Source organism: Suncus etruscus, chromosome 1, assembly GCF_024139225.1.
Source record: "Suncus etruscus isolate mSunEtr1 chromosome 1, mSunEtr1.pri.cur, whole genome shotgun sequence".
Classification (NCBI taxonomy): domain Eukaryota; kingdom Metazoa; phylum Chordata; class Mammalia; order Eulipotyphla; family Soricidae; genus Suncus; species Suncus etruscus.
Genome location: NC_064848.1, coordinates 153873297 through 153897261, shown reverse-complemented (window position 1 = coordinate 153897261; position 23965 = coordinate 153873297). Strand labels below are relative to the sequence as shown.

The 23965-nt window shown below is 39.5% G+C and overlaps 1 pseudogene; it reads left to right on the top strand.

The window, feature by feature from the left end:
- Window positions 1–18787, top strand: LOC126027620 (eukaryotic peptide chain release factor subunit 1-like; annotated as a pseudogene).
- Window positions 18788–23965: the final 5178 nt, after the last annotated feature.

The window sequence follows — 23965 nt, the reverse complement described above, 5'->3', positions numbered from 1 at the left end:
ATGGTGGGCAACCCCAGTGCTGCCAACAGGAACATGGAGATCTGGAATATCAAGAAACTCATTGAGAGCTTGAAGGCGGCCCACGGAAATGTCACAAGCAAGATACCATTGATTGTCCCTCCCAAAGACCAGATTTCATGAGTGGCAAAAATGTTAACAAGTGAGTTTGGAACTGCATCTAACATTAAGTCACAAATAAATTGCCTTTCAGGCCTGGGAGCCATTACATCTGTACAGTAAAGTCTCAAACTTTATAACAAAGTACCTCCAAATGTCCTGGTTGTTTACTGTGGTACCTCTGTAACAGAAGAAGGAAAGGGAAAAAAGTCAACATTGATTTTGAGCCTTTTAAAACAATTAACATGTCATTGTATTTGTGTAACAACAAATTCTATATGGAGGTCCTTACAGCACTTCTTTCAGATGATAGCAAGTTTGGCTTCATTGTAATAGAGAGTAGTGGTGCACTTTTTGACACTCCAAGGAAGTACAAGGGAAGCTTTGCATAAATTCACTGTGGATCTCCCAAAGAAACATGGTAGAGGAGGTCAGTCAGCCTTGTGTTTTGCATATTAAGAATGGAAAAGTGGGGGCCGGGTAGGTGGCGCTGGAGGTAAGGTGTCTGCCTTGCAAGCGCTAGCCAAGGAAGGACCGCGGTTCGATCCCCCGGCGTCCCATATGGTCCCCCCAAGCCAGGGGCGATTTCTGAGCACATAGCCAGGAGTAACCCCTGAGCGTTAAACGGGTGTGGCCCAAAAACCAAAAAAAAAAAAAAAAAAAAGAATGGAAAAGTGGTACTAAGTATCACTGCCAGATTGCATGTGTTTGACCCACAGCCTGGTTTAGATTATTTCATGTGCGACTCTGATTCAGACTTATCACCTGGATTTGGAGATGTGGCACATGGGGTTATTTTACAAGAACAAGTAATCAAGAAAACATTTTACCCCTAAAGAATTCTACTCTGATAAGCCTAGACATCCTCCCTAACAAAGAGAAATAAAAATTGTGTTAAAAATGCTAGTTAAGGGCCCAGAGAGATAGCACAGCGGCATTTGCCTTGCAAGTAGCCGATCCAGGACCAAAGGTGGTTGGTTCGAATCCCGGTGTCCCATATGGTCCTCCATGCCTGCCAGGAGCTATTTCTGAGCAGACAGCCAGGAGAAACCCCTGAGCACTGCCGGGTGTGGCCCAAAAACCAAAAAAAAAAAAAAAAAAAAAATGCTAGTTAATCTCTGTAGTGTGAGGTGGTACCTCATAGTTGTTTTGATTTGCATCTCACTGATGATTAGTGATGTGAAGCATTTTTTCATGTGTCTTTTGGCCATTTGTATTTCTTTGTCAAAGTGTCTGTCCATTTCTTCTCTCCATTTATTGATGGGATTATATTTTTTTTCTTGTTAAGTTGTCAGTGCCTTGTATATTTTTTGAGATTAGCCCCCTATGGGTATTGGGTGAATAGTTTCTCCCACTCAGTGAGTGGCTCTTGTATCCTGGGCGCTATTTCCTTTGAGGTGCAGAAGCTTCTCAGCTTAATATATTCCCATCTGTTAATCTCTGGTGGGGATATGGAGAGAAAGAACTCTTATCCACTGCTGGTGGGAATGCCATCTAGTTCAACCTTTATGGAAAACGATAAGGAGATTCCTCCAAAAACTGGAAATTGAGCTCCCATATGATCCAGCTATACCACCCCTAGGAATATACCCTAGGAACACAAAAATACAATACAAAAATCCCTTCCTTACACCTATATTTATTGCAGCACTATTTACCATAGCAAGACTCTGGAAACAACTAAGATGACTTTCAACAGACGAATGGCTAAAGAAACTGTGGTACATATACACAATGGAATATTATGCAGTTGTCAGGAGAGATGAAGTCATGGAATTTTCCTATACATGGATGTACATGGAATTTATTATGCTGGGTGAAGTAAGTCAGAGAGCGAGAAAGATGCAGAATGGTCTCACTCATCTATGGATTTTAAGAAAATTGAAAGATATTCTTGCAATAATAATGTTCAGACACAAAAGAGAGAAGGGCTAGAAGTTACAGCTCATCTCATGAAGCTCACCACACAGGGATGAGTTTAGTTTGAGAAATAATTACATTGTGAACTATCCTAATAGTGAGAATGTATGAGGGAAATAGAAAGCCTGTCTAGAGTACAGGCAGGGGTTGGATGGGGAGGAGGGAGATTTGGGACACTGGTGATGGGAATGTTGCACTGGTGATGGGTGGTGTTCTTTACATGACTGAAACCCAAGCACAATCATGTCTGTAATCAAGGTGTTTAAATAAAATATATAAAAAATGCTAGTTAAGGGCCAGAGAGATAGCATGGCAGTAGGGCATTTGCCTTGCATGCAGAAGGACAGTGGTTCGAGTCCCAGCATCCCATATGGTTCCCTGAGCCTGCCAGGAGTGATTTCTGAGCATGGAGCCAGGAGTAACCCCTGAGCACAGCAGGGTGTGACCCAAACCCCCCAAAAATGCTAGTTAAGAGTGAAGAACTAGACACACACACAAACACAAAATACATACAGTCTGGCTGAAGTCTGTGGAGTATTAAATACTCTCCTTAGAATATTATATGCATCACCATATCATATACAGGCTAAGCAAACAAAAGCTGGATTATACATACAGTCTGGCTGAAGTCTGTGGAGTATTAAATACTCTCCTTAGAATATTATATGCATCACCATATCATATACAGGCTAAGCAAACAAAAGCTGGATTTTTAGAAATCAAAAACTGTTTTCTTTCTAAACATTCAATGCTGATGTTGGAAGAGACTGTGGAGATGGAGCATTTCAATGTTCTTCAACTAAAATATATGGGTCAGAAAATGAGGACTTGTCCACCAGCATGTTAGTAGGAAGCCAGATCTTCTGAACCCTGGATCAACACCAGTAAAAAGACTAAGAAAAGACCATCTTCCTTGCATTGCTTTCTCTTCAATTGAACAAAGCAAAAAGCAAAAAGTCAGGTATATAAAAGTCCTCTGGGGAAAAGCCCATGTCTGAGAAGAGGTGCATGTCCTCCTAAACTTTGTGATAGTGCTCCATGGAGATACTTCTAGCTCAAAAAGTACTGTGACCATACATAGTTCTGGGATATTTGTAAAATGGTGATGATGAAATGCATTTGAGTATCTTAGATATTAGCCCCTTATCTGGTGGGTATTGGGTGAATAATTTCTCCCATTCTGTGGATGGTCTTTTTGCACTTGTCACTATTTCATTTGAGGTACAGAAGAGTCTCAATTTAATGTAGTCCCATTTGTTTGAACTTCCACTTGTTTGAACAGTGATGTTTCCTTCTTGAGGATGCCTTTAGTCTCATGTCATTGAGTGTTTTACCTATGTGTTTTTCTATATATCTTATGGTTCCAGGTATGATATCAATGTCTTTAATCCATTTGGGGTTTTTTTGCCCTATGTGCCTGGAGTTAGATGGATAGTTAGATAGTTTTGCTTTTTGTATGTACCAACACGATATGTTAAAGAGGTTTTCCTTGCCCATTTTGCATTTCATGCCCCTTTACCAAAGATTAGTTGATTGTATGTCTGGGGAACATTCTCTGAATACTTAAGTCTATTCCATTGATCCAAGGATCTGTCTTTATTCTAGTACCATGCTGTTTTAATAACTATTGCCTTGTAACACAATTTAAAAGTGATTGATTGGGGAAAGTGATGCCTTCCATCTTCTTTTTCCTAAGGGTTGCTTTGGCTATTTATGGGTGTTTATTGTTCCAAATAAATTGGAAGAGTGTTTGATACACTTCTTTGAAAAATATTATGGTATTCTTGGATAAATTGCATTAAATCTGTATAATGTTTTGGGGAGGGTTGCCATTTTAATGATGTTAATCTTCCCAATCCATGAACAGAGTATTTGTCTCCATTTCCTAGTGTCCTAAGATATAAAAGGTACTGACAGAACTTAACATGAAAAAAAATCTTCTAACCCCATCAAAAAATAGAGGGAGAAATGGACAATTCCTCAAAGGAGAAATACAAAAGACACGTGAAAAAATTTCCTACATCACTAATCATCAAGAAGATGCAAATCAAAACAATAATGAGGTACCATCTAATACTTCAGAGACTGGTACACATCACAAGAACCAGAGCAGTTGATGCTGGTGGGGATGTGGAGAGAAAGCAACTCTCATTCACTACTGGTGGGAATGCCATCTAATCTAGCTTTTCTGGAAAACAATATGTATATTTCTCAAAAAAGACTGAAAATTGAGCACCCATATGTTCCAGATATACCACTCCTAGGGATATACCTAGGGACATGAAAACACAATACAAAAATGCCTTCTGCCACCTATATTCATTGCAGCACTAGTTACAATAGCCATAACCTGGAAACAACCCAGATGCCTGACAACAGATGAGTGGCTAAAGAAACTGTGGTACATATACACAATGGAATACTATGTAGTAGTCAGGAAAAATGAAGTCATGAAATTTTCCTATATATGAATGGACATGGAAACTATTATGCTAAGTGAAGTAAGTCAGAGGGAGAGAGATAGACACAGAATAGTCTCATTCATCTGTGGGATTTAAGAAAAAATAAAAGACAGTTTGGTAATAATACCCAAAGACAATAGAGATGAGGACTGGAAGGACTGGCCCATGATATGAAGCTTATAACTACACTAACAACTATCATGATAATGGTAGTGAGTGAGAGAAATAGAATTCCTGTCTTGAAGACAGGCAGGGGGTGGAGGAAGATGGAAAGGGTTGTCATTGGTGATGGGAGGTTGCACTGGTGAAGGAGGTGTAGTTATTAATGACTGACACCCAACTACAAACATGTTTATAATCATGGTGCTTAAATAAAGACATTATAAAAAATGAAACAAACAAACAAAAAACAACAGAAAAGTGACACAATTATATGCAGAAAGTAGCTGAGACTGCTGTGCAGCTGTTTATCTCTGGGAACAAAGTGAATGTGGCTGGTCTCATTTTAGCTGAATCAGCTGACTTTAAAATTGAACTAAGTCAATCTGATATGTTTGATCAGAGGTTGCAATCAAAAGTTTTAAAATTAGTTTATTTATCCTATAGTGGAGAAAATGTATTTAACCAAGCCATTGAGTTATCTACTGAAATCCTCTCTTATGTGAAATTCATTAAGAAAATGATGCTTCCCATAGTCCTATTCCCTACAATAGCTCTAGCTATTCGTGGGTGTTTATTGTTCTAAATGAATTTCAGGAGTATTTGATCCACTTTTTTTGAAGAATGCCATGGGTATCTTTAGAGGGATTTTAATAATGTTAATCCTACCAATCCATGAGCAGGATATGTGTCTCCATTTCCACGTGTCCTCTTTTATATCTTGAAGCAGGGAAGGTATTGGACCTGAAAGGCCTAAGTAAGTTCCAGGACTAACTTTTCTTTCCTGCAAAAAGCAATTCTTCATTCCAGCTTAAGTCCATGGCTCCCCAAGATAAACTCTCACTCAAGATGGGCAGACCAAATGGATGTTAGGTGCATCTTGACAGCCTCTTTGTGGAGCTGCAAGACTATGGCAGGGTCTCATTATAGACTTTACTGGTTCTAGACCTCCTAGCCATTCCTGGGTGGTAAAGGTGGAGAGACAGAAGGCAGAGGATTCTCTTTTTCTGTCTACTGCTTCTCTCTCCCACTTCATGTAAGTCATCTGGGGACCTCCACCAGCATCATAATTGGTGACTATGAAGGGACATTGCAGTAAAGAATTTGTAAAAGGAAGTAATCGTGAAAACCTACTGTGGAGATATGCTCCCTCTGGAGAACTGTAATAACCTCTGTGAATGTGTGGTCTCTGTGAAGAAGCACTTCCTCCCTTGTTTGTCTCCTGTAACATTGATCATAGTATGAGGGGCACAGAAAATTCCACTAGTGGAAAAACTTAAAGATTTTGGGAGATTATGGCATAAAATCAGCCCCCAAGCAAGGTGGACTTTGGCTAGAGATTGCTAGGAGGCAACTGAGATATTAGTGAGATCAGCAGTCTCAGATCTAAGCAGAACTAAAGACAAGCAGACAAAACTGATCAGAGAAGATCAGCAAGTTGCAAGAGGGAACTTCTTTCTCTCCAAATCCAGAAGCAAGGTCTCCAAAAGCCACAATACTCTCAATTAGGCTCTGTAAGCAGCTGTGGTACTGTTGACCCAGATCAGGCTCCAGGGACTCTTGGGTACAGCACAGAGGTCATTAATAGAGACATACAATCCAATAACTCTCTGAAAATTAAGGCAAATGGGTTAGAATATCCTCAGTATGGCCAAAAGAAGTAAAATCCCATCAGTAGAGGAAAAGAGAGTCCTTACTATAAGGCCTGAGACAAGGTCCTCAAACTGTTGCCCAGGAGGATACTTATATAGCCCTCTGGGTGTTTTTGCCACTGCTACCTGACCTGCCTAACTCATCCTGGGCCAGCAGTGTACATATGTGGGATGTGCACCACACTCTCCGACTCCCCTTTTCTCTGTCTCTTGACTACTCCTCCTAGTCTTAGTCAGGGGTCCTCAAACTATAGCCCACTAAAAGCAGGCCCATAGTTCCCATTGAAATACTGTTAAGTTTTCTGATTTAACTTTACTTGTTCTTCATTTTAAATATTGTATTTGACCCCACCTTTTTTTACTTCAAAATAAGATATGTGCAGTGTGCAGAGGAATTTGTTCATAGATTTTTTTTAAATTATAGTCAGGCCCTAAAATGATCTGAGGGTCAGTGAACTGGCCCTGTTTAAAAAGTTTGAGGATTCCCTGTTTGTGACGTCAGGCTAGGAAAATCTATGAAACTATGCCTGCCCAGTGGGGCCTGACTGTGAAAAATTGTGAGTGCTGCCTGTGTTTGTCTGTCTACTGTCCTCTTGTGTGAACCTCTTGGGAGTGGGCCGAAAAAAGACTCCAGAAAACTCACTCTCCCAGAGGCCCATTCTAGGGCTGGAACGCCAAGGAACTGCTCCATAACGTGAAAACCAGAGCTCCGCTTCACTATGCAGCCATGCACTCTTTTTTTTTTTTTTTGGTTTTTAGGCCACACCCATTTGACACTTAGGGGTTACTCCTGGCTAAGCGCTCAAAAATTGCCCCTGGCTTGGGGGACCATATGGGATGCCAGGGGATCGAACCGGGGTCCGTCATACGCTAGTGCTTGGAAGGCAGACACCTTACCTCTAGCACCACCTTCCTGGCCCCGCCATGCGCTCTTTCTAAGGAAAGAACACCATCGCAACAAGAAGAAAAAAATCATACTAAGAACTGTGCTGGATCACTGAAGCCCAGCATTTCTCTCCGGACTGTCTTCTCTGCTGTGTGCTCAGGCCTAAGATTTGATCCTGTGAGAGGCTTCATCCACAGAGGACTTCCGTCCCTTGGAGTCAAGTCAACCCACCCAGAAAGGGTGGAGCCAGAGGAGTGTGGCTGCGTACATCATTTAGCCAATGAATACCACCACAACACGTAGAAAAACCCACAATACAAGTGTGACAATGGGGAAACAACGCAGGCCAGCACCAGACATAGAGAATGAAGATGACAATTCTGAGGACCAGATAATGACCAACCAACTAATCAACCTCTCAGATAAGGACTTTAGACAAGCAATATGGAAGATGCTCAAAGAACTCAAAGAAACCATGGATCGAGTTGAACAGAACACTAATAAGAACCAAGAAAATATGAAGACAGAAATCACAAAACTCCAAACTGAAATAACATGTCAAATAACAGGCCTGAAAAAGTCAGTAAATGAAGTGAATGACAAAATGGATAAGCTCTGGGACAGGGTATAAGAAGCTGAGAATAGACTTGGTGCTGTGGAAGATGAGATACATAACAATTCCATACAGCAGGAGAGATTGGAAAAAAAAACTTAAAGCAAATGAACAGACAATGGAAAAATTAGTCAAAGAATGGGAACAGATGAAAACAGAAGTCTATGATAAGCTCAACAGAAACAACTTAAAAATCATTGGAGTCCCGAGACCCAGGAAAAAAACATCATTAAAGAGAAACTTCCAGAGCTAAAGAATATATGTGATCAAATCCTGCATACTCGAAGAGTACCAACCAAAAGAGACCCCAGAAAAAAAATACCCCAAGACACATCCTAGTCACAATGAGAAATCCCACAGATAGAGACAGAATTCTGAAAACAGCAAGATCAAAAAGGGAAATTACATTCAAGGGAGCATCCGTGAGATTTACAGCAGACCTGTCACCAGAAACACTCAAGGCCAGAAAGCAGTGGTAGGATATTGTGACAAGACTGAATGAAATGAATGCTTCACCTAGAATACTGTACCCAGCAAAACTCACTTTCCAGTTTGACGGAAGAATACATGGTTTCACAGACAAAAAACAGCTCAGAAACTTTACAGACTCAAAATCAGTCTTAAGAGAAAAACTGAAAGACCTAATTTAAGACAAGACTAACCAAAAGACACACAAAATTTCAATATAAAGATGGCATTAAATCCCAGGACAATTCTTTCTCTCAATGTCAATGGACTAAATGCACCAGTTAAGAGACACAGAGTGGCTAAATGGATCAAAAAACTCAATCCAACCTTCTGCTGCCTACAAGAAACGCACCTGAATAGTCAGAACAAACATAGACTCAAAATAAAAGGCTGGAGAAAAATTATCCAAGCAAACAACACCCATAAAAAAGCTGGAGTGGCCATACTAATATCAGATAATGCAAACTTTATACTCAGGAAGGTTGTAAGGGACAAAGACAGACATTTTATATCAATCAAGGGGTATGTAGAGCAGTAAGAAATAACTCTCCTAAACATATATGCACCAAAAGAGGGGCCAGAAAAATATTTAATACAATTGTTGACAAATATGAGAAATAATATCAATAAGAACACAATAATAGTGGGGGACCTCAACATGGCTTTGTCAACACTGGAGAGGTCAACCAGACTGAAACCCAACAAGAATATACTAGACCTGAGGAGAGAAATGAAAGATAGAGGCCTAGTGGATATATATAGGACACTCCATCCCCAGAAACCTTGATATAAATTCTTCTCCAATGTACATGGGACATTCTCCAGGATATACTACATGCTGGCACATAAAACATACCTCCATAAGATCAAGAGGATAGAAATTTTGCAGGCTACCTTCGCTGTCCACAAGGCTCTGAAATTATTTGTGAATTCCAAAGGGACACAGAAGAAAAACTTTAACACCTGGAAGTTAAACAGCCTCATACTGAATAACCAGTGGGTTCGAGATGAAATCAAGGAGGAAATCAAAAGTTTCCTGGAAACAAATGACAATAAAGACACAAACTATCAGAACTCATGGGCCCAACTGTGAAAAATTGTGAGTGTGACCTGTCTATGTCTGTCTACTGTCCTCTTGCGTGAAACTCTTGCGAGAGGGGCAAAAAGAGGCTCCAGCGGAGCACGGCCGCTCCGCTTCGCTACGTGGCCATGCACTCTTTCTAAGGAAAGAACACTATTGCAACAAGAAGGAAAAATTACACTAAGAACGGTGCTATATCACAGAAGCAAACATTTCTCTCCGGACTGTCTTCTCTGTTGCATGCTCAGGCCTAAGATTTGACCCAGTGTGAGGCTTCATCCACGGAGGACTCCCCTCCCTTAGAGGCAAGTCAGCCCATCCAGAAAGGGAGGAGCCAGAGGAGTGTGCTGCCTGCATCATATAGACAATGAATACCACCACAACACGTAGAAAAACCCACAATACAAGTGTGACAATGGGGAAACAACGCAGGCCAGCACCAGACATAGAGAATGAAGATGACAATTCTGAGGACCAATAATGAACAACCAACTAATCAACCTCTCAGATAAGGACTTTAGACTAGCAATATGGAAGATGCTCAAAGAACTCAAAGAAACCATAGATCGAGTTGAACAGAACACTAATAAGAACCAAAAAAATATGAAGACAGAAATCACAAAACTCCAAACTGAAATAACATGTCAACTAACAGGACTGAAAAAGTCAGTAAATGAAGTGAATGACAAAATGGATAAGCTCTGGGACAGGGTATCAGAAGCTGAGAATAGACTTGGTGCTGTGGAAGATGAGATACATAACAATTCCATACAGCAGGAGAGATTGGACAAAAAAATTAAAGCAAATGAGCAGACAATGGAAAAAATAGTCAAAGAATGGGAACAGATGAAAACAGAAGTCTATGATAAGATCAACAGAAACAACTTAAGAATCATTGGAGTCCCAGAGACCCAGGAAGAAAATTTCCAGGAAGAATCAACGGTCAAGAACATCATTAAAGAGAAACTTCCAGAGCTAAAGAATATATGTGATCAAATCCTGCATGCCCGAAGAGTACCAACCAAAAGAGACCCCAGAAAAACCACCCCAAGACACATCCTAGTCACAATGACAAATCCCACAGATAGAGACAGAATTCTGAAAACAGCAAGATCAAAAGGGGAAATCACGTTCAAGCAAGCTTCCCTGAGATTTACAGCAAACCTGTCACCAGAAACACTCAATGCCAGAAAGCAGTGGTGGGATATTGTGACAAGACTGAATGAAATAAATGCTTCAACCAGAACACTATACCCATCAAAACTCACTTTCCGGTTTGACGGAAGAATACATGGTTTCACAGACAAAAAACAGCTCAGAAACTTCACAGACACAAAACCAGTATTAAGAGAAAAACTGAAAGACCTAATCTAAGACAAGACAAACCAAAAGACACACAAAATTTCGAAATAAAGATGGCGTTAAATCCCAGGACAATTCTTTCTCTCAACGTCAATGGTCTAAATGCACCAGTTAAGAGACACAGAGTGGCTAAATGGATCAAAAAACTCAATCCAACCTTCTGCTGCCTACAAGAAACGCACCTGAATAGTCAGAACAAACATAGACTCAAAATAAAAGGCTGGAGAAAAATTATCCAAGCAAACAACACCCATAAAAAAGCTGGAGTGGCCATACTAATATCAGATAATGCAAACTTTATACTCAGGAAGGTTGTAAGGGACAAAGACGGACATTTTATATTAATCAAGGGGTACATAGAGCAGGAAGAATTCACTCTCCTAAACACATATGCACCGAATGAGGGGCCAGCAAAATATTTAATACAACTGTTGACAAATCTGAAAAATAATATCAACAACAACACAATAATTGTGGGGGACCTTAACACGGCTTTGTCAACACTGGGTAGGTCAACCAGACTGAAACCCAACAAGAATATACTAGACCTGAGGAGAGAAATGGAAGAAAGAGGCCTAGTGGATATATATAGGACACTCCATCCCCAGAAACCTGGATACACATTCTTCTCCAATGTACATGGGACATTCTCCAGGATAGACTACATGCTGGCACATAAAACATACCTCCATAAGATCAAGAGGATAGAAATTTTGCAGACTACCTTCGCTGACCACAAGGCTCTGAAATTATTTGTGAACTCCAAAGGGACTCAGAAGAAACACTTTAACACCTGGAAGTTAAACAGCCTCATGCTCAATAACCAGTGGGTCTGAGATGAAATCAAGGAGGAAATCAAAAGGTTCCTGGAAACAAATGACAATCAACACAAACTATCAGAACTTATGGGACACAGCAAAAGCAGTACTGAGAGGAAAATTTATAGCTTTGCAAGCACACATCAGGAAGGAAGAAGGAGCTTACCTGAGTAGCTTAATGACACAGCTAATAGAACTAGAAAATGCTCAACAAAAGGACCCAAGAATAGGAAGACAGAAGGAAATAACAAAGCTGAGAGCAGAAATCAACGAAGTGGAAACCCAAAAAACAGTCCGAAAGATCAACGAAAGCAGAAGTTGGTTCTTTGAAAAAATAAACAAGATTGATAGACCACTGGCAAACCTAACAAAGAAAGAGAGAGAGAGAAACTTGATAACTCGTATCAGGAATGAAAAAGGAGAGATCACTACTGATATGACAGAGATTCAAAGGGTAATCAGAAACTACTTTGAAAAACTCTACGCCACTAAAAATGAGAACCTGGGGCCGGGTAGGTGGCGCTGGAGGTAAGGTGTCTGCCTTGCAAGCGCTAGCCAAGGAAGGACCGCGGTTCGATCCCCCGGCGTCCCATATGGTCCCCCCAAGCCAGGGGCGATTTCTGAGCACATAGCCAGGAGTAACCCCTGAGCGTCAAACGGGTGTGGCCCAAAAACCAAAAAAAAAAAAAATGAGAACCTGGAAGAAATGGATAAATTCTTGGACTCTTATAATCTTCCACGGTTGAAGGAAGAGGATGTAGCATATCTAAACACCCCCATCACCATTGATGAAATTAAAACAGTAATCAAATGTCTGCCGAAAAACAAAAGCCCAGGTCCAGATGGATTCACTAATGAATTCTATCAAACTTTCCAAGAGGAACTACTGCCAATCTTGGCAAGACTCTTTCATGAAATTGAACAAGCAGAAACACTTCCAAATAGCTTTTATGAAGCCAACATCACCTTGATACCTAAACCAGACAGAGATGCTACAAAAAAAGAAAATTACAGACCAATATCGCTGATGAATGCAAAGGCAAAGATCCTCAACAAAATCCTGGCAAATAGGATTCAATGCCTCATTAAGAAGATCATCCACTACGATCAAGTAGGTTTCATCCCAGGAATGCAAGAATGGTTTAACATCCGTAAATCTATAAACATAATACACAACATCAATAACAAGAAAAATAAAAACCACATGATCATATCAATAGATGCAGAGAAAGCATTTGATAAGGTCCAACACCCATTCTTGATCAAAACTCTCAGCAAGATGGGAATGGAGGGAACCTTTCTCAATATAGTGAAGGCCATCTACCACAAGCCAGTGGCAAATATTATCCTCAATGGAGAAAAACTAAAAGCCTTTCCTCTAAATTCTGTCACAAGACAAGGCTGTCCTCTCTCACCACTCCTATTCAACATAGCACTGGAAGTACTTGCTATAGCGATTAGGCAAGCAAAGTATATCAAGGGAATCCAGATAGGAAAGGAAGAAGTCAAGCTCTCACTGTTTGCAGATGACATGATACTCTACTTAGAAAACCCTAAAGACTCTACCAAAAAGCTTCTAGAAACAATAGACTCATTTAGCAAGGTGGCAGGCTACAAAATTAACACACAAATATCAATGGCCTTTCTATACACCAATAGTAATAAGGATGAAATTGACATTAAGAAAACAACCCCATTCACAATAGTGCCACACAAACTCAAATATCTTGGAATCAACTTGACTAAAAATGTGAAGGACCTATACAAGGAAAACTATAAAATTCTGCTCCAAGAAATAAGAGAGGACACACGGAAATGGAAACACATACCCTGCTCATGGATTGGCAGGATTAACATCATCAAAATGGCAATACTCCCCAAGGCATTATACAGATTTAATGCCATCCCTCTAAAGATAACCATGACATTCTTCAAAGAAGTGGATCAGGCACTTTTGAAATCCATTTGGAACAATAAACACCCTCGAATAGCTAAAGCAATCATTGGGAAAAAGAATATGGGAGGAATTACTTTCCCCAACTTTAAACTGTACTACAAAGCAATAGTTATCAAAACAGGATGGTATTGGAATAAGGACAGGTCCTCAGGTCAGTGGAATAGGCTTGAATACTCAGAAAATGTTCCCCAATCATACAATCACCTAATTTTTGATAAAGTAGCAGGAAATCCTAAATGGAGCACGGAAAGCCTCTTCAACAAGTGGTGTTGGCACAATTGGATAGCCACTTGCAAAAAATTGAACTTAGACCCCCAGCTCACATCATGTACGAAGGTAAAATCCAAATGGATTAAAGACCTCGATGTCAGCCCCAAAACCGTAAGATATATAGAACAGCACATAGGCAAAACACTCCAGGACATTACAGGCATCTTCAAGGAGGAAACTGCACTCTCCAAGCAAGTGAAAGCAGAGATTAACAGATGGGAATATATTAAGCTGAGAAGCTTCTGCACCTCAAAGGAAATAGTGCCCAGGATACAACAGCCCCCCACTGAGTGGGAGATACTATTCACCCAATACCCATCAGATAAGGGGCTAATCTCCAAAATATACAAGGCACTGACAGAACTTTACAAGAAAAAACATCTAACCCCATCAAAAAATGGGGAGAAGAAATGAACAGACACTTTGACAAAGAAGAAATACACATGGCCAAAAGACACATAAAAAAATGTTCCACATCACTAATCATCAGGGAGATGCAAATCAAAACAACGATGAGATACCACCTCACACCCCAGAGAATGGCACACATCACAAAGAATGAGAATAAACAGTGTTGGTGGGGATGTGGAGAGAAAGGAACTCTTATCCACTGCTGGTGGGAATGCCGTCTAGTTCAACCTTTATGGAAAGCGATATGGAGATTCCTCCAAAAACTGGAAATCGAGCTCCCATACGATCCAGCTATACCACTCCTAGGAATATACCCTAGGAACACAAAAATACAATAAATACAAAAACCCCTTCCTTACACCTATATTCATTGCAGCACTATTTACCATAGCAAGACTCTGGAAACAACCAAGATGCCCTTCAACAGACGAATGGCTAAAGAAACTGTGGTACATATACACAATGGAATATTATGCAGCTGTCAGGAGAGATGAAGTCATGAAATTTTCCTATACATGGATGTACACGAAATCTATTATGCTGAGTGAAATAAGTCAGAGAGAGAGAGAAAAACGCAGAATGGTCTCACTCATCTATGGGTTTTAAGAAAAATGAAAGACACCCTTGTAATAATAATTTTCAGACACAAAAGAGAAAAGAGCTGGAAGTTCCAGCTCACCACAGGAAGCTCACCACAAAGAGTGATGAGTTTAGTTAGGGAAATAACTACATTTTGAACTGTCCTAATAATGAGAATGTATGAGGAAAATGGAGAGCCTGTCTAGAGTACAGACGGGGGTCGGGTGGGGAGGAGGGAGACTTGGGACATTGGTGATGGGAATGTTGCACTGGTGATGGGTGGTGTTCTTTACATGACTGAAACCCAAACACAATCATGTATGTAATTAAGGTGTTTAAATAAATTTAAAAAAAATTAAAAAAAAAAGCTGAGAGCAGAAATCAATGAAAAACCCAAAAAACAATCTGAAAGATCAACTAAAACAGAAGTTGGTTCTCTGAAAAAATATACAAGATTGATAGACCACTGGCAAACCTAACAAAGAAAGAGAGAGAAACTTGATAACTCGTATTAGGAATAAAAAAGGAGAGATCACTACTGATATGACAAAGATTCAAAGGGTAATCAGAAACTACTTTGAGATACTCTACGCCACTAAAAATGAGAACCTGGAAAAATGGATAATTTCTTGGACTCTTATAATATTCCACGGTTGAAGGAAGAGGATGTAGCATATCTAAACACCCCCATCACTACTGATGAAATTAAAACAGTAATCAAATGTCTGCCGAAAAATGAAAGCCCAGGCCCAGGTGGATTCACTAATGAATTCTTTCAAACTTTCCAAGAGGAACTACTACCAATCCTGGCAAGACTCTTTCATAAAATTGAACAAACAGAAACACTTCCAAATAGCTTTTATGAAGCCAACATCACCTTGATACCTAAACCAGACAGAGATGCTACGAAAAAGAAAATTACAGACAAATATCGCTGATGAATGCAAAGGCAAAGATCCTCAACAAAATCCTGTCAAATAGGATTCAATGCCTCATTAAGAAGGTCATCCACTACAATCAAGTAGGTTTCATCCCAGGAATGCAAGAATGGTTTAACATCCGTAAATCTATCAACATAATATACAACATCAACAACAAGAAAAATAAAAACCACATGATCATATCAATAGATGCAGAGAAAGCATTTGATAAGGTCCAACACCCATTCTTGATCAAAACTCTCAGCAAGATGGGAATGGAAGGAACCTTTCTCAATATACTTAAGGCCATCTATCACAAGCCCATGGCAAATATTATCCTCAATGGAGAAAAACTAAAAGCCTTCCCTCTAAATTCTGGCACAAGACAAGGCTGTCCTCTCTCACCACTCCTATTCAACATAGCACTGGAAGTACTTGCTATAGCGATTAGGCAAGAAAAAGATATCAAGGGAATCCAGATAGGAAAGGAAGAAGTCAAGCTCTCACTGTTTGCAGATGACATGATACTCTACTTAGAAAACCCTAAAGACTCTACCAAAAAGCTTCTAGAAACAATAGACTCATATAGCAAGGTGGCAGGCTACAAAATTAACACACAAAAATCAATGGCCTTTCTATACACTAATAGTAATAAGGAAAAATGGACATTAAGAAAACAACCCCATTCACAATAGTGCCACACAAACTCAAATTTCTTGGAATCAACTGACTAAAAATGTGAAGGACCTATACAAAGAAAACAATAAAACTCTGCTCCAAGAAATAAGAAAGGACACGCAGAATTGGAAACACATACCCTGCTCATGGATTGGCAGGATTAACATCATCAAAATGGCAATACTCCCCAAGGCATTATACAGATTTAATGCCATCCCTCTAAAACCCATTGATATTCTTCAAAGAAGTGGATCAGGCACTTTTGAAATTCGTTTGGAACAATAAACACCCTCGAATAGCTAAAGCAATCATTGGGAAAAAGAATATGGGAGGAATTACTTTCCCCAACTTTAAACTTTACTACAAAGCAATAGTTATCAAAACAGCATGGTATTGGAATAAGGACAGGCCCTCAGATTAGTGGAATATGTAGACCAGAAACCATGTAGACCAGAAACCTCAAAGCCAACTATGGGACCCCAAAGTCCTTTTAAAAGGGGATCAAGTTGCTGGAGAGATAGCACAATGGTAGAGCATTTGCCTTGCACACAGTATGAATGATGATTCAAATCCCAGCATTCCATATGGTCCCCTGTGCCTGCCAGGAGTGATTTCTGAGCACAGAACCAGGAGTAACCCCTGAACCCACTGGGTGTGACCCAAAAACCAAAAAAAAAAAGGGGGGGGGACCAAGTTAACTGACAATACCAGGTATAGTAATAAAAGATACTGTTAACTACTTTACAAAACCTCAGGGAGATTCTAGAGGCAGGCCAGCCCAAGGAAACTGGAAATCATCTCTGCTATGGAAAAGAGAAATGTCCAGATCTGACAATCTACAACAAGTGGTCACGTCTGGGCCCTGCACTCAGTATCAAGAAAAGTCCTGGAGACCAGAATCACTGTAACCCTGAGGAATGGGATGGATTCCTTTCTGCAGTGACACAACTACAGATATATGAGGCCTAAGCCTACCTCCAGTTCATCATACTGACCTGATTTTCATATCTTTACATTGGCCAAGGCTGAGTAATGCTGACTTGATAGGTAAAATATGAATACCTTTTTGAATATTGCCTTTTCTGTCCTTAGCCAATTCACAGGACCACTAAGTGGATGAAAGGAATTGAGTGTTCTCCATTCTTGCTGTATTTATGCCAAAGAACAAACCAGGTTTATTAAATCATCTTCCAAATTTAAAATGAAGATAGAAAGAAAAATGCTTTTGTATCTTGCTTGTCTTTTTGTAAAATCAAATTCTAGTTTTATGGAGGTTATTAAACAAAATGTACTTTTATAGACCTGGCTGAAAAGTATATTAAATACCCTTTTGAATAATCCATATAAAACCAAATATACTGATTATAGAAGCCTAGTTCATAAACTAGCTGAAAGCTGTCTGACCAAGATAGAGGAAACTAGAGATGAAAATGAAGACTTGCTCTTTCTTGAGCCTGAAAGTTTTTTTTTTTCTCTTTTCTTGAGCCTCAAGAATAGACTGAAGGACTTCCAAATAAACATTTTCACTGATTGTAAGTATGCTTTCTTAGTTTTACATGCATACTCTTCATTAAGAAATTACTTTTTAGGGCTGGAGCAATAGCAGAGTGGGTAGGAGATTTGCCTTACATGTGGCTTGCCCAGGTTCAATTTTTGGCATCCCATATAAATCCCCAAGTTTGCCAGGAGTGATTTCTGAGTATAAAGCTAGGTGTGACCTCTGAGCACTTCCGAATGTGGCCCTCCAAAGAAAAAACATCACTTTTAATTCTTATAGGAATAGGTATAGTGTCATGATACTTTGGTTCTTGCTTTAATTTCTATCTCATCTCAGAGAGAGTGTTTTATAAAACAGCAAACTGTTCTGCCTTCCCAAAGACAGAAAAAGGCATTTAACTCCTCCAGATCTAATCATATTCTTCTCTCTTTTCAATCGTCAGAATTTCAACTCTAACACTCCAAACAATTCATTGCCTGGGCCCTATTAAATATAAGGTAGCCTGATATTTTATTTCCCATGCAGGCAGGGCTAACAGCATAAAGGAATTACAAAAGAAAAAAAAAGAAGTTACAAAAGACTGACATTTGTACATTTTCTGCTTAAAAGATTTTAAGGTGATGAAGTATCTAAATCTCTAGGAAGTATGAAGAAGGAATGTATGAAGCAGAAGTTATAAAGGTCTGAAGCAGAAGGAAGCCCCTCCATGTACTATGATATCTAATAAAAGTTCGTGGGACATAATAAAACCAAGAGATGTACAGGACTCTTGTCTTTAGCCCTAAGACTACCAGGACTCACCTGGTACTGCTGCTGCTGCAGCTTCTCTTATTAAGCCTTACTTCCTGTATCTTTGTAGATCAGGAAGTACGGTTTAATAAAAGAAGTTGCAGCAGTAACAAAGGCCAGGAAATAAGGCCAAAGAAGATCAACTGATCTCAACTCTTTTCCTTGCAACCACAATATAGAAAGCCCCACATGGGTGCATGTGGGTGCATGTTGGGAGAAATTCTTTATTAATGAACTTGAAACAAAGGAGGAGAGGACATGTACTCCTTGGTCCCATAAATAAGGTGCACACATCACATGCACTTCATGACATCACATCTCCTCTCTTGAATAAGTACTTTTTTTTTGTTTGTTTGTTTTTGTTTTTGGGCCACACCCGGCGGTGCTCAGGGGTTACTCCTGGCTATCTGCTCAGAAATAGCTTCTGGCAGGCACAGGGGACCAAATGGGACACCGGGATTCGAACCAACCACCTTTGGTCCTGGATCGGCTGCTTGCAAGGCAAACACCGCTGTACTATCTCTCCGGGCCCTTGAATAAGTACTTTTATACTTTCATGCTGGGTAGTGTACCTGGGTTCTCTCTACCTTTGAAGAACCCCACTTTACTCTCTTATCCTTTCCTCACTCTTCCTCAGTACCTTCAATAAGGCCTGCTTTTATTTAAAAACAACAACAAAACAAATAAACAAAGCAAAAAAATCCCACCATAGTATGATAATAATACCCAAAGACAATAGAAATGATGGGGTGTGGAGTGCAGTTGTGACAGAGAAGAGACCACTATGACTATAATAGTTAGAAATAATTACTCTGGACAAGAACTGGGAATTAAAGGAAGTAAAGTGATATGCATAATACCCCTTAATAACAATGTCTCAAGCCATGGTTTTGGTTTTTAAAAGGGAAAGAGAGAGAGAGAGAGAGAGAGAGAGAGAGAGAGAGAGAGAGAGAGAGAGAGAGAGAGAGAGGAGACAAAGGGGAAGAAAGTACAGAGGAGAGAGAGAGAGAGACAGAGGAAAGGGGGAGGGAAAATAAAATATTTGCCATAGAAGCAGGCTGGGGCTGTGGAGAGAGTGGGGAACAGGACAATAACTGGGGAAATAGACTGCTAGAAAATGACCACTGGTGAAGGGAATGGATGTTGCAACATTGTATGACTGAAGCTCAACTATTAACCAATTCTTAACGTTGTGTCTCATGGTGATTTAATTTAAAAATAGATATCTTTAGAGGGATAAAGCAATAGTACAGTAGTTACAGTATTTACCTTGCAACCAACTAACCTGAGTTGATACCTGATACCTCATATGACCCCTGAGCCAGACGCAAACACTACTGTTTCTGTTTTCCAGGGTGTATATTTTAAGTTACGTTATAAATATGTTCTATAATATTTATTCTATTATATATCCATATTTACATTGGCTGAGGATAGAGTTCAGCAGTAACTCCATTGGTTTGCATGTTTGAGGTCCTGGGCACTACACACACACACATACACTCCCAGAAGAGGAGAAATGTTACCTACTGGAGTACAAATCTGATAAAAATTGATCAAGGAGAATAGACAACATGCATAGGCTTAAAATAATAGGGAAAATAAATTAATAGGAGCTGGAGAGATAGACCAGTAGGTAAGGAATCTGCCACATCTAACTGGGGTTCAATACCCAGCACCCTATATAACCACCTGAACCCATCAAGAGTGATCAATTAGCACAGCAGGGTGTGACCCAAATTTATATATGTTAGTTTATATATATATTTATACTTAAATATATATATTTAAAGCAGTGTCTTTTGGACAGAGATCACCTTCTACAGCTTATAAAATAAGAGAGGAGTGAGAGTATCAAAGAAGATTTTAAACAAAGAAATATATACCCTGCCTAAAAAAAAAAAATGAAAGGGCCTGGAGAGATAGCACAGCGGCATTTGCCTTGCAAGAAGCCAATCCAGGACCAAAGGTGGTTGGTTCGAATCCCGGTGTCCCATATGGTCTCCCGTGCCTGCCAGGAGCTATTTCTGAGCAGACAGCCAGGAGTAACCCCTGAGCACCGCCGGGTGTGGCCCAAAAACCAAAAACCAAAAAAAAAAAAAAAAAAAAAAAAAAGAAATACCCTGCCAGATATTTGAAAAAACATTGTAATAATTATTATAGTGTGACACTAGTACTGGAACCGAGTATTCAAAAGAACAAAATGTCCAAATATATAAGTATCTAAATATGTAGGGAAATTTAGTATATGATAAAAATTCACTTTAATTCAGGGCTGGAGAGATAGCATGGAGTTACGGCGTTTGCCTTGCTTGCAGAAGGATGATGGTTCGAATCCCGGCATCCAATATGGTTCCCTGTGCCTGCCAGGAGCAATTTCTGAGCACAGAGCCAGGAGTAACCCCTGAGTGCTGCCAAGTGTGACCCAAAAACCAAAAACAAAACAAAACAAAATTCACTTTAATTCTATGGAGAAAAGAATAGTCAACAAAACTTTATGTTAGAATGTACAAAGATATGTAATATTAAAATTAATGTTTATTTTAAATTAAATAAATACCAGGCAACTCAAGACTTACATGTAAATTTTAAAATAATGTAAGTATTAAAAGAAAATATGAACTCATTCTTTTATCATCTCAAAATGAGGCGTTTAAAATATTATACAATTCCAGCAATTATAGAAAAAAAGCATTAACACAAAGCTCCATGACAAAGCTTTATAGAGAAAAATTACAGTGAAATTCAAAAGGCAACTGAGAATATTGGCAACACAAAAGGGATTAAAGAGCTAGTTTTATCGGCAGCTCTTACAAATGAAAAATACTGTGGTGGAGTGGTAGTACAGAGGGTAGGGCACTTGCCTTATATGAAGCTAACCCAGGTTTAATCCCTGGCATCCTATATGATCCCCTTACCCTGCCGGGAGTGATTCCTGAGTGCAGAGTCAGGAATAATTTCTACAAATGACAGGGTATGGCCCCAAAAAAGACAAAAACATGCCAGCCTGCTGAAAAACTTTCAAAATATGTGAACAGATACTTCATATAAATGAAAGAGCGATGACTCAAGTACATAAAATATGCTCATGCTCATTTATGATAGGGAAAATGCAAAGTAAAATAACACTAAAATAAGGTTTAATTTATCCGACTATCAAAGATCAGAAAGTTTTGAACATTGGTGAGGAGTTGTCATGATAGGCTCTATCAGGGGTCAGGATGGCCAGTTGCAAAACATACTTGCTTTAGATGTGCTGTCACAAGTCGCATGCATGATGCCATCCATATGCACTAAACTCTGTTTGGGATAACTGGCACTGCCACAGAATGTGTGATCACTGACCACCACAGCAAGGTGTGAATGAGCACCATAGTTAAAAATGTGAGAGCTGGGGTACTTAAGGATCCAGCAGGCTAAAAAGGATAACTAAAAAGTATAATTAGATTTGGGAGAAGTTAGAGAGACTCGTCCTAAATAAAACCAATCTGGAAACTACATGAGTTATCTCAGGAAGGAGAAACACAAACAAATGAGCAGCAACTCTTTGATCCAAGTTTTTCCTTCACTACAAGCTACTGCTTGCATCTGCCCTGAAGGTTCTAAGTACACATAGTTCTTTTCATGGCTACAGCATATGGCTATACATAGGGTGCAAGGGATTAAACCTTGATCAGCTGCATGCAAGGCAAATGCCTTACCCAGAATAAATTTTTTATATAATATTTACTATTTGAATTTGAAACACCTTACAAATATTAACTCCTTTAATTCTTACAAACACCCTAAGTCTTAGGACCTAAGAAGTTGTGCTAATTATCATGTTAGCTTCCTATTTTTATCACCATTATCTTTTATTATGTTTTATGAATAAAGAAACAATTACACAAGCATGTAACATAAATTTTTCTAGGCCATACAGTTGGTAAAGCCAGAATTTAAATCCAGGCAGTCTGGATCCATGGTCTACTGTTTAATTAATTAAATTAATATAAGTTCTGGATGACTGTGGAGGATGGTGGATGAATGGAGTGGATGGTGAGGCCTTTCTCAGCCAAGCCTGGTGCCTGCAGCTTCTTCCTGCTGGTGGCTGAGGGTTCAGAATAATGGTGAGAAAATGATCCAAAAGCAGCTTTTTTGATAAGGCCCCAGCCACCATGTGCATATCTTACATGGCTTCTAAACTAATCTTTTAAGCAACCTCCTAATCCTGTCTCTGCTCTCTACCTCCTGTGTCCTTCTCCAGAGGCTTCTCTCTCTCCCTCTCTTGCTGAATCTCTCCCTCCCTGAATCCCTCTTACACCCCTCCGGCTACCACTTTATTACCTTCCATAGACCCCTCCCAGATGTGGGCTGGTCTGACCATCAAGTAAGATTAGTATTTAGTGCAGCCAGAGATATAGAATGGAGGTAAGGTATTTGCTTTTCATGCAGAAGATCATTGGTTCAAATCCCGGCATCCCATATGGTCCCCTGAGCCTGCCAGGAGCAATTTCTGAGCGTGGAGCCAGGAGTAACCCCTGAGCACTGCCGGGTGTGACCCAAAACCAAAAAAAAAAAAAAAAAGATTAGCATTTAGTCTAGGGAGGGGTAACAGTCTATTATCATACTTTTACCATAGTATTGATTGTATTATTATGTATTCATATTGCAATATCTATTTATCTATATATGCACATATATTGCTGTTAATATTTAAAAACTTCTAAAAATAATTTCTTTGGGGGGCCGGAGTGGTGGCACAAGCAGTAGGGCATTTGCTTTGCATGTGCTAATGTAGGATGAGCCATGGTTCTATCCCCTGGCATCCTATATGATCCCCCAAGCCAAGGGGATTTCTGAACGCATTGCCAAGAGTAACCCATGAGCGTCACCGGGTGTGGCCCAAAAAGCAAAATAACAAAAACAAAATAATTTCTCTGTAAGGAACTCAGTGCATCTGTGATTGACTCTGATTTATCAGCAATCATCAAGATTATTTAAAAAATTCTAGGAAGTGAGAATTTGTTTTCCAATGTAATGAAATTTTAGAAGTAGACTACTTAATAAGAAAGTCAGCTGGTTAATATTATGCTTTGCAAACATTTAAACAATCAGTATTTTCAACTTTTACAGTTTTATTTTTTATTTTAAAGTCAATGAAAAGTTCCAGGTCTTTAACATTTCTATAAGCATGGAAAGCTTGTAGCCTTAAGCCCTGTATACTCGAGATGAATCATCTCTTCTCAAGGACAACAGGAAGTTAAATCCAGAAGACACAAGTGCTTTAAAATAGCCATACTTTGTATATGAGGGTAAGTAATCCTGAAACTCACTGCACTCAAT